Raw genomic sequence first — 11,205 nt, forward strand, 5'->3', positions numbered from 1 at the left:
TAAGCTTATCATTGGTATTGCTTTTTTTTAATTCCCTTACCCAAATGCAGTGGCAGCAAGCTAATTTTGTTTGTTTATTCTTTTCTGTTTTCTAGTTTGAAAAAAAAAAAGACTTTATTTTTTATTTTCACTTAACTCCAACTTTAAAAATTTCACCAGATCAGAACAGCTTAATGCATGTATCACCAAAATCATGGGTAATTCCATCCTATAGACTTAATAATATAATGCATGCATTCTGAATAAACCCAAGATACTAGTGCCTTCCAACAAGGATAAGCACTCAGTGAAGAAACCTCTAACCCCCTTACTATTTGCCTTCACAAGTCAACTGAGCATACAGGACTACCTCCCTCTACTTCCTCATTATCATGAGGGAAGAGAAAAAAGAGCAGATTTTGAGAAGATAACAATTAGAGGAGTTAAGGAGTTTCATCAACCTTTATTTTTTCCTCTAGCTGGCATTATTCCTCTTCATCCAAATCCACTGACTGGCCTACACTGCTTCATTTAACATCTCCTTAACTGTCTTTTACAAAATTTGCTCCTGCAATCCCAGCTCTATAAGTTATGGAACAGCTGACCTCTCTACAAACCTTGTACACCTCACTTTTACTGGACGAACCCTAACTTTCCTTCCAGCATAACGTTTCCTTTCATAAGCTTCCTCCACAGAATCGTCCCATGGAACTGTCAGGTATATGAAATAAACTTAAGGGGAGAGTGGGCGGATTTGTGCCGGGGGGAAGTAGTGCCACCCCTTGTATCTAGAAAACTATAGAAGAAATTGGTCATGTGACCACATATTTTCGAAGAGCCATCCATTTTAGTCATCCTGCATAAAAGAGAGACACATGGCATGAGAGGTAAGCAGATTTTAGCTAAAAAAAATGCTTTTTGCCTTTCAAAGTAAATTTTCTATGATCAAGATTTTTTGATTCTTGTGTCTAAACAATTACAGACAAGTTTGAAAACATTTCACACGTTTTAGTGCTTCAGTAGGCTACACAATGAGTCTATACAGCTAGCATGATGTTGACTCTAAAATGCTGGATCATGCTGGTTTGTCAAAATGGTGGGGCTGGGGGTGATTTGTGCCATAGGACCTGGGTTAAGTTGTGCCAGTGGCACACCCACAAACCCAGACCCACAGACACACCCAAACCCTGAAACCCACACAACCAGACCCAAATACCCACAAATCCAGACCCACACATGCAGACCCACACACCCAGAGACACAAATCCCAGACCAACAGACCTCGACCCGAACCCACACACCAACACACCCACTCTAACATATCCACACCACCACACACCAAGAACGGCTGGAGGAGTGAGGAGATGGACATGCCTCAGCAGTGTTTGATTTACCTGCCATTTGTTTAATTTGGCTAACACTGATTTCAATTTTGAGTTTGCACTATGTTATTAAAGAGCAGTTTATTCGGTTTTTAAGTGGCCAATCTCACAATGAGATGTTCAGAAATTGGCCTAAATCACTTTATTCGTATATGTTGCATAATTGACAGACAGCGTTCTATGTACGTCAACAGGCATCTATTGCCAAAGCCTTTTTGCCTGAAATGATTCAAAAATATCAATATTGTGTATTTAGGTTTTTTGTGTTTCCCCAAAAACTAGAAAATATGACTTATGCCATTAGTTTAATATGGTGACGATATCTAAATAAACCCTAAATGAGTAATGTTGTATTGAATTTGTCTTGCCTTTTTATAGCATTACAGTTTATGAGATTAAAATTTTCTGTTTTACTTCAATAATCTTCAATAATCTCTGGCACAATTTACCCCAATGTATTCTCTCCAAAGGCACAATTTACCCCGCACCAGGGGCAAGTTGTGCCACGAGACCACCTTTTCGTTTTTTCCAAAAGCTAGATCTCTTAAATTTCTTCAGATCCAAAGTTATTGTTCCCAGGGATGCACCACATCCTGAAATATACAGTATGTACATACCTAAGTTGGAGGCATTACTGTCACGGTCTCACTTTAAAGTCACTTTGAGTAAAAACTGGCACAGCTCACCCCACTCTCCCCTTCGCCGACTGACAGACAGTGCCAGGCTTTAAACTTGCCCAAACCATCTCCTGTGGAACAGTAAGTATCCCTCCCAAATCTACCTGCATCTCCCAGTGCGTAACACCCTTGACACCTGACTGATGTCTAGATAAAAATCTGCCTCCTTTAAATTTCTCTCAGGAACAAACTGAACAACTGTCATCTCACCCCGAGTACATCCTGCGTTCACCTGTCATCTCCTGTTTTCAACACCGACCAACTCAACACACATTATTCACTTTAAAACATCCGTGAATATATAATAAGGCGGCAGGCTGAGCTGGTTCTCCTGCCGTTACTGAGGAAACAATAACACCAGATCTACTGTAGGTGGATAGCAAGCGACGTCGTAACAGGTGTGGCTAAAGTTTTACAGAAGTACACAGTTCATGTTAAAAATAGGTTAGAAAAAGTAAACTTACCGTTTAAATGCCACTTGTAGAGACAGTTCTACTGGTCGTCTTCACTGTCCTTCTTCTTTAGCTTCAATTTTTGGCAGAAACGTCACTGCGTTAGCATCTTTATTACTAGCATGAGCAGCTTAACTGTTAAAAGTCCCTTTTCGTTTTTTTTTAATTATCAACGGTAAAGAATACAGTTCTACAGTTAGCTAACAATTACATTAATTTTATTTCACTGAATCGATATAACGCTTAGATACTATTCTATGCCCACAACATTTCAAGTAAGATGTTTGTGTTATCAGAGCAATCAATTACACCTGTGCCAAATGAACCAGCATCAAACAGGAGTACGTGCGTCAGTCCAACGTCATCACGTAAATAAAAAATATAAATAGGCCCTATCAATTTTATTTTAGATATCTTTTTAAACGTTAAATAGAAGTCATTCTGTGTCTTATTATGTATAGTTTATTTTCCATAAATAACAGCTTTTTTTTTATCACACAACTTTACAGCTTTTTTTTCAAGGGGTTGCTCACATTGTTAACTCCCCCTCCCACCACTGTAGGATGTAAATTAGTTTACCTCTCTCCATTGCATCACAGAATATAAGCTGTTAAAATGACAGCCAGGCACTGGTTCATGTATCAGTGACTAATGTGTCTGGGGGAAAATCGCTTTCCATAACTGACTCATCACAATATTCATTATCAACTCTGTGCTGCCTTCATTTGTTATGATGGAAGTATCAGATGGTTTGCAAATACGGAATGACTGATGGCAGGAATGGACATGCACTGAAAGACAACTAATATTTCATAAGATTGTAAAATAAAACTTTGGGGCCAGTCAGAAAAAAGGTTAATGAAAGTTCAGAATAAATTGCATAATGTGATATTTAACTTCTATAGCACTTAGCCCTCTTTTTTTTATAACACACAACTTTACAGTTATCATTTAGGTTCTATATTTTTCAGAGGCTGCCCAAGTTTTATACAGTGATTCCCAAAACAATTCTGAGTCGACTTTACTGGCTATCTCTACTCTGCTATCTGATTTTGGACTCCACAGCACTGAGGAGGAAATCTAATTAGCAGGCAGTGATGTGCAGAAATGTGAAGAAGGTGGTTTGAGTGTAATCCTTACAGGTGGCTGAGCTGCAGGCTAGAAACGAAAAGGTGAAAGGCAAATTGATCACAGGTGAAATTAGATGCCTCTGGGTGCCCCAAGGAGAAATAAAAAAAATGTTTATAAAATGAGCTAAAGTGTGGCTAATCAAGTTATCACAGATGTGGAAGCTTTGATGAATTTAGTATTAATTAGGAAAGGCTAAAGCTCAAACAATACCATCACTTGTCAGTGGGATTAATGAACTATTGACAGCTGCAGCAACATACTGTAAGTGCTTGATAAAGATCTCAGTTGTAAAAGCAGGACAGGACTCAAGAACAATGCACTTCTACATCATCTCTGATCAGTTCAAACAAAAAAGGAATCTATGTCATTGGTTTTAATCAATTGATATCTAGACATGTATTGATTAATCAAACCTTAAGTATCCTTAAAAATTCCAAGAAAACTACCAAAATAAAATCTGCACTCTGTCCTAATTCATATTCCAGTTTGTCCTTGGCAGCTTTAACCACAGCAATTTATAATCAATAATCTTTCTACTCCAGTGCATCAACTGCCCCACAAGGCATGGAAACAAAATTGACCTCTGTTATGGTCCTATTAAAGATGCACATAAATCTTTTGCAATCAGCCCAATCAGGTCAGCTGAAACTTATTTAAACTCTCAAGCCAGATCAGCTACAACGAGGTCAACTCTGCTCTTACAGGAGAGGAAAAGTGTGTTTTTTTCACTTTCAGATGTTGCAGTTTATACTTGTAGCCACACGTCACTCCTCCCATATGTCCTCTGATTGTGACTAAGACAGTGCAATTGAACAATTATTCACTCAAACAAGTCCAAAGTTACAGAAAAGACTCATTAAAATACAGATGTTTTCCCAGGTCTGATCTTAGATCATTATCTTCCTTTTTGTTGGCATTTCTCTCACTGTAAACAAATTATTATGCAAAATAAACTGACATAACAATTCTTCTGGGCAGTGTGTGATCTGTGATGTACTCGTGTTAATGAAGTTAGTGAGGTATAACGACATCCAACACAGGATTACAGTGAAAAGCTATCAAACCTCAAAATTTCATTGAAACACATAAGATGGGCTTAAATGAAACACACTGGGCTTAAATGGCTCTCCAGTGACTACCAGGGAAATAAAGATAATATGTTCTCACCAAAATGAAACAAATGTATAAAGAAATGCCTGTAGCCTAAATATGCTGTAAAACTTTCCATCACAGTTATCCCTCTTTTGCCAAACTTTCTGAATTATCAAGGAGTTCTTGTTCAAAGTTAGCTTATATTAGCTGTTTTGTGGGTCACTGTACCATTTAAGCCCACCTTGGAAAAAAGATATTTTTTGAAAATATTTCACCCACCAAACCCTTTTTTGTGTCTTAATTTGAAGATTTATGTAAAATCAATCAGAAAACAGTTTGTGTACTTATCATTTTTAATCCTTAAGCAGTGTATCTATCAGTAGGGCTACATGTAATGACTAGTGATTAGCTCGCTAGGCTAGCTAGCATTAATAATCTTTTCACATAAAACCAAATAGTAAGAAATGACAAAAAACTACATGTTTATACACAGAAACCAAATCAATAATTTCTCAAATTACATAATATGAATGTACTTAACAAGTCAGTAGCTGAAAATAGTTGAAAAGAGGTTCTTTCTGAGGGGTCCCAAAACACCAAAGTTTTGAGGTGACTTCATCTGAGCCTCCTTGAGACTGCACAAATGTAGGCGAGCCTTATTCAATATCGAAAAATGTGATTGCTGCCAAACAAAAACTGAAATATAATTAAGAAATTGTGTGATTGGACAAAATAATGTATAGCATTATACAGGCCCATCTTTTTTTAACTGACTTCAAATTTGCAAATGGGCTTAATGGGTACGCTACCCTATTCTGATTTTGGCTTGATGTTGTGGTTAATATAAGTTCCAGGGGACAAAGGCGTGCCTCATGTCTCTCTGATTTGATTTAATTGGGTTTGATAGAACTTTATTGTTAAAGTTGGAAGTTTGACCTGCATCACAACAGCTTCATTTACAAAGTCAACATTAAAGACAAGATACAGAGATATGGAGACACATCTGATGTAACATTTCAAACACAGAATAATGCAGAAGCCTTCAGCATGCTTTGAGATAAGATTAAGCTGCATATTCAATTTCATCGGCTGGTGTTCAAAAGAGTTCTTCAGTCTGATCTTATTACAACATGAGACCCTGTATCTCAGGTTTGACATTAATAGTTAATTTTCACTGTTGAGAGCATGCTGAGACAATGTTGTTAGCCAGCCTTGACACGATTAAAGTCTAAGAGTCTATGGAGTGGTTGGCCTAAGATCTTTGAACAGATTTTTAATGAGGGGAGCTGTTTAGATTTTAAAGTTTGGACAGACACATGTACTATGTGATGTTACAGTACTCTAAGACACTTAGAACTACAGGGGGGAAAATCATTTGTTGTTTTGTCTTTTTGCAGACATGCTCAGGGTGGTATTTATAGGAAAAATATATATATTTAAACACACACACACACACGCACACACACACACACACACACACACACACCCCCACACACACATTTATATACTTTTCTCTACCACAGTGGCTCTCAACTGGTTGGTCCAAACCCAAAAATGGGTTGTGGAGCCGTTTTTATTTGGTTGCAGATTAGAGCCTGGCAAAAAGTGTGACTGATTGTTGATCTTACTAAGGCTGGCCACATTCTAGACAGTTTTCAAATCTTAATCAGTTTTCAGCACATTGGAGACAACAGGCAAAAGGACAGTTTTAACTGATTTTTCATGTAATAGTCTTCAGAATGCACACATGAGATGACTAGATCAGGTCGTGAGACCACACATCTGCTGTAAGTGGTAATAATTCACCAAAAATTAAATACCCAGGAGAGATTGAAACTCGCATGATTAAATGTGACTCCAGAAAAACAAACATTGAAGTTGATTGGAATTCTTGGCTGGCCATCCTGATATGTATTACAGTTGCAACAAAAACCATAAAAGAGGGAAAAGAATATGATATGGGTGAAATCTTGACTGAGACAGAGTTATGTTTGTGAGCTATAAAAGTGTAACATCCAGTTGGTGACACGTCCTGGTCTACTCACTCTTATGGGTTGTTATGGGTATTCCATTGGAGGCAGTCCGACCTGGAATCATATTAAACATGTCTGATCATCAGCGGGCAAATTTGGCCTAAAGTCAGGCTTACATTTGTGTAGTGTGTGGCCAGTGACATATCAAAAACTTGATCAGCCTTTTACAGAAGTTTCTCCGAAAAAAAACGAAACCGAACAGGTGCGCGGATCATCACCAAAATCTAATTGATTCTTCCCTGTCACTATCCCAATATTCCCTGAAAGTTTGGTGAAGATCTGACTATCCGTTCTCGAGTTATCTTGTCCACAAACAAACAAACAAACAAACAAACAAACAAACAAACAAACCAACAAAGGAACAAACAAAGATATGGAACCCTTTGCATAACCCCCTGCCGATTTCATCGGTGTGGGTAATAAGAACACAACTGTAAACATAGGCAAAAAAAAAAAAAAAAGATAAAGGACGGCATAAAGAGCCAAAAATGAGTGAAAAGTAACTATAATGGGCATAAAGTGGCAAAAATGGGATATAAATGCCCAAAAAGGAGTGCATTTAAATTGAAACAGTGGAAAAAAGGGCAATAAAAGTCAAACAAGGGTGTGTTAAGAGGTAAAAGCATGGTAATGAATGGCCAAAAAAAACAGCAAAAATGGGCAAAAAGCGGCAAAAATTGAATATAAATGTCAAAAAGATGTGGCATGGGCAGAAAGTGGCAAAACAGTGGAAAAATGGACAAAATGTGTCAAAAATGGGCATAAGGGCAAAAAACAAACAAAAAGACTGGTCAAAGATGGCTAAACAGTGGCAAAAAATTGGCGTGAAAAGGAAAAAATGATTTAATTTGGCAAAAAAAGGGCCAAAACACAACCAAAATGGGTTAGTAATGGCCAAAAAACATAGTGTCAGGACAAGTGTTGAAAAGAGTTTAAAAAGTAGCACAAATAAATCATTCCAACATGAGAACGTAGTTACAGTTTGACACATTTTTCAGGTCCAAACTGAGGTAACTGTTAGCCAGGACGCTAGCACCAATTCTACACATCCAACAAGCACTCATTGATATCATAAATAAATCATTCTCTGGGTTTTTCAGGGGCCCATATAGGCAGCCCTGCCCCATCCCATCTTTTTTTGTCTTAAATAAATCTGAGTGCTTGAAAATGATCAGAAATATAATACCAGTTAAGAACCACTACTCTCAAGCTTTATTTATTACTCCACTTGACCAGTTTGAACACAGCACATTGGTACAGCCAAGAGTTTTCTGATAATACTGTTAATCTACTGGGTTTAGCCAGCATTTACATGTCTGACACTGATCACAGCACCTTGCTCTGTTCGTGTGAGCACACAGTGGACCCAAAAGCAACCAGCATGCACCTTTTTACCTTCAAATATTTCATCACCGTTTTAGCTGGTTAATAATAACAGTTTCTGCTGTTCCCCTGCACTGAGGGTGGGTTTGGAATTGGAAAGTGACCTCTAATGTGGCTGAGCTGTAATAACCAAACATGTGACCTGCCCTGGTCCTCCCTACAGCATTGAGCTAATCTCATCTGTCCCTGTGCTGGCTGAAGAGCTGACCTTATCTGGTTTAATGAGAAAAGGCCAGCGTTCATTGAAATAGAAACATAATGATGCATGTATCACATAAAGAGTATTCTCATACAGTATATAAACTCACCAGACAAACTTACAGCCCTAAATTTGTTGTCAGGAATATAAATCAGAGGTGTGTGGCTTTTTGTTTATTTATATTTTACAGAAGCCATGAATGAACATACATCCATACTTGTACAGTGCCTTTACAAAGTATTCACCCCTCGAATGTTTTACTTTTTTTATTTCATAAATCAGTCATGGTCAATATAATTTGGATTTTTTTAACAGAAAAAAATGACAAGAAAACCCTCTTTAATGTCAAAGTGAAAGCAGATTGCTACAAAGTAATATCAGTTAAATAAAATATGTGAAATACGTGATTACATAGATATTCACCCACTGCGAGTCAGTATTTAGTAGATGCACCTTTGGCTGCAATCACAGCACTGAGTCTGAGTGGATAGATCTCGATCTGGCTTCAGCATCTGGACACTGAAATTTTACTCCAGTCTTCTTTGCAAAACTGCTCAAGCTCTGCCAGATTGAACAGGGATTTTGATAAAATAAATCTTCCCCCAAGCCATAGTTCTCTTACAGACTGAATAAGATTGTCCTCAGGGATTTTCAGATATTTTGCCACATTCATTTTACTCTCTACCTTTACAAGGGCAGGCTGCCGGGAGGCATCCCCACAGCATGATGCTGCCACCCCTGTGCTTCACAGTGGGGATGTTGTATTTGTGGTCATGTGTTTGGTGTCCGTCAAACACAGCGTCTTGTCTGATGTTCAGTGCCTCAGAAACACGTCTTGAGTCACCCCCTGACTTGTACTTTTTGTTAACTTTTTCTCAGAGTTGTTTGGAGTGTTCTTTTTTCTTCATGGTAGCCAGGAATACTGATCAGCCAGTGACTGGACCTTCCACACACAGGTTCCTTTATACTACAATCATCTGAGACTCATTCACTGCACTCAGGTGATCCCCATTTCACTAACTATGAGACTACTAGCACCAGTTGGATGGACCTCTGTCAGATTAGGTCACTTTAAATGGGGGTACAAATTTATGCACTTATTTCAAATTGTACATCAGTTTTATTTAATTTACATTCCTTTGTTGAAATCTGTTTTCATTTCAGCATCAAAGTTTTCTTTGTCAAAAAAGCAGAATTATATTGACCATGAATGATTTATAAAATTTTAAAAAATAAAGGTAAAATATCCAAAGGGGTGGATAATTTTTGTAGACACTGTAATTATACTCAATTTCTCACTGTTCTGTAAAACTCGACTCTTCTTGTCCTGAGAAAATGAGATAAATCAGTCAGGGTCTCAAGAGGGAAACCAAATGTTTTTGTTATCACAGGAGAATGGAATAAAAATTGAAAAAAGGATGCATCAGAAGCTAATTTTACAAACTAAATTATTATCCGTACTCTAGTTTTGATCTGAAAAATGAGAAAAGGGATCATTTTACTTTGAAGGAAATAGGAATCTTGCCCTCCAGGTCTGAGCTTGCAATAAACAATGGTGACAGAGAGGTATTATGAGGAGTTTCATCTGCCTCCGTTGAGGATTTGTGGTAATCTCCTGTACAATGAGTCATAGGTAGATTACCATATTGCCTGCTGAAGGCCAGGATATCCTCTATAGGCTATGCTAATAGGTAAAACTCTGGAGGCTGGCTGGTGAGAACAGTTCTTACCTGTACCTGGGAAACTGAGAGTGTGTGGTCGTATTAATGCATCGGCCGCTCCTCCTGTGCAGACAGAAAACCAAATCTGCATGCTTATGTTATGGCTTCAGCTATCAAACATCTCTTTATACATTTATGACATTCACTATTTACATGTGATAAAAGCGTGTCGGCTGTGTTTGCCTTTCACACACATCAGGAGTAGAGATCAACAAACAAGGGCGCTCAAATCAAATAGTCAACTGAATAGTGTGTCTGCTCTGTGCATAATAATGAAAAGAGCCATCGGTGTCTATGAGGAACCTTTCTGCAATTTTTTTTTCAATTAAAATGCAACATTTCTTATAAGTATGGTATTTGCAAGATTTTTCTTCATCTTTCAAACCATCAGTGTTACAAAACTGCAGCTCCAGATAATTGATATTCCCATTTGTTTCCTCTGGGCAGGTTGCCAGCCCTGCACGGAGGGTAAACTCTCTCTTGTAACGTGAATTAAGTGCTGAAACATTAGCAAAAATAACAGTTGTACCATCATGAGTAACCAAAAGACTACTTTTTTGCAATTATAATTTGGCATTTCCACAAAAACATAGTTTTTTGACATAAAATCCAGCATAATTGATAAAAAAAAGTCTCCTTACTAGCAAGGATTTGAGTCTAAAGAGTTATTACATCTTACACTACAGACAATTTTACAGTTAAAAATAGAAAAATTACAAGTCCTATTGAGCTAACATTCCTATTTCCCCTTTAACTGAATAGTTGATTATAAGGTGCTTTAATATTGATGCATCTCTATGAAGTTGCTCCCACCTCTTCCTGTCAAATTAAATGCTTAACATCAGGAGCCATGTGGCTCTATCATCTGCAGCCATGGCCCCTTGACATCCTCAGCAAGCCAATGAATTAGTTCCCTTGTTAGTGAGGCATTGAGCATATCTGAATGCATGCCTGATCTCGTTGCACTGATTACACTAAGGGCCAGGAGCAAGGCCCCAATAGGCTAATTAGAATAAGCAAACTGTCACAAGCTAACATTGAGACAGAACATGACCCTGGATCATTGTGTGGTGCACACATCACACTACAAACTTTGCAGACTCATTGCTATGTGAATAATCTTCCTGTTGTTAACCTTCAGAGATTTATGAATTAG

General features: G+C 37.8%; 1 long non-coding RNA gene across 3 annotated transcripts in view; it reads right to left on the reverse strand.

Moving 5' to 3' along the window:
* The window catches only part of LOC121511178, a 172,779-nt gene extending 170,008 nt beyond the window's left edge, over nt 1-2,771 (reverse strand). For all 3 annotated transcript variants that reach the window (XR_005992025.1, XR_005992026.1, XR_005992027.1), the window contains exon 1: nt 2,503-2,771. This is a non-coding gene — a long non-coding RNA (uncharacterized LOC121511178). The remainder of the gene's footprint in view (nt 1-2,502) is intronic.
* Nucleotides 2,772-11,205: the final 8,434 nt, after the last annotated feature.

The sequence above is a fragment of the Cheilinus undulatus genome, linkage group 6, assembly GCF_018320785.1.
Source record: "Cheilinus undulatus linkage group 6, ASM1832078v1, whole genome shotgun sequence".
Lineage (NCBI taxonomy): Eukaryota > Metazoa > Chordata > Actinopteri > Labriformes > Labridae > Cheilinus > Cheilinus undulatus.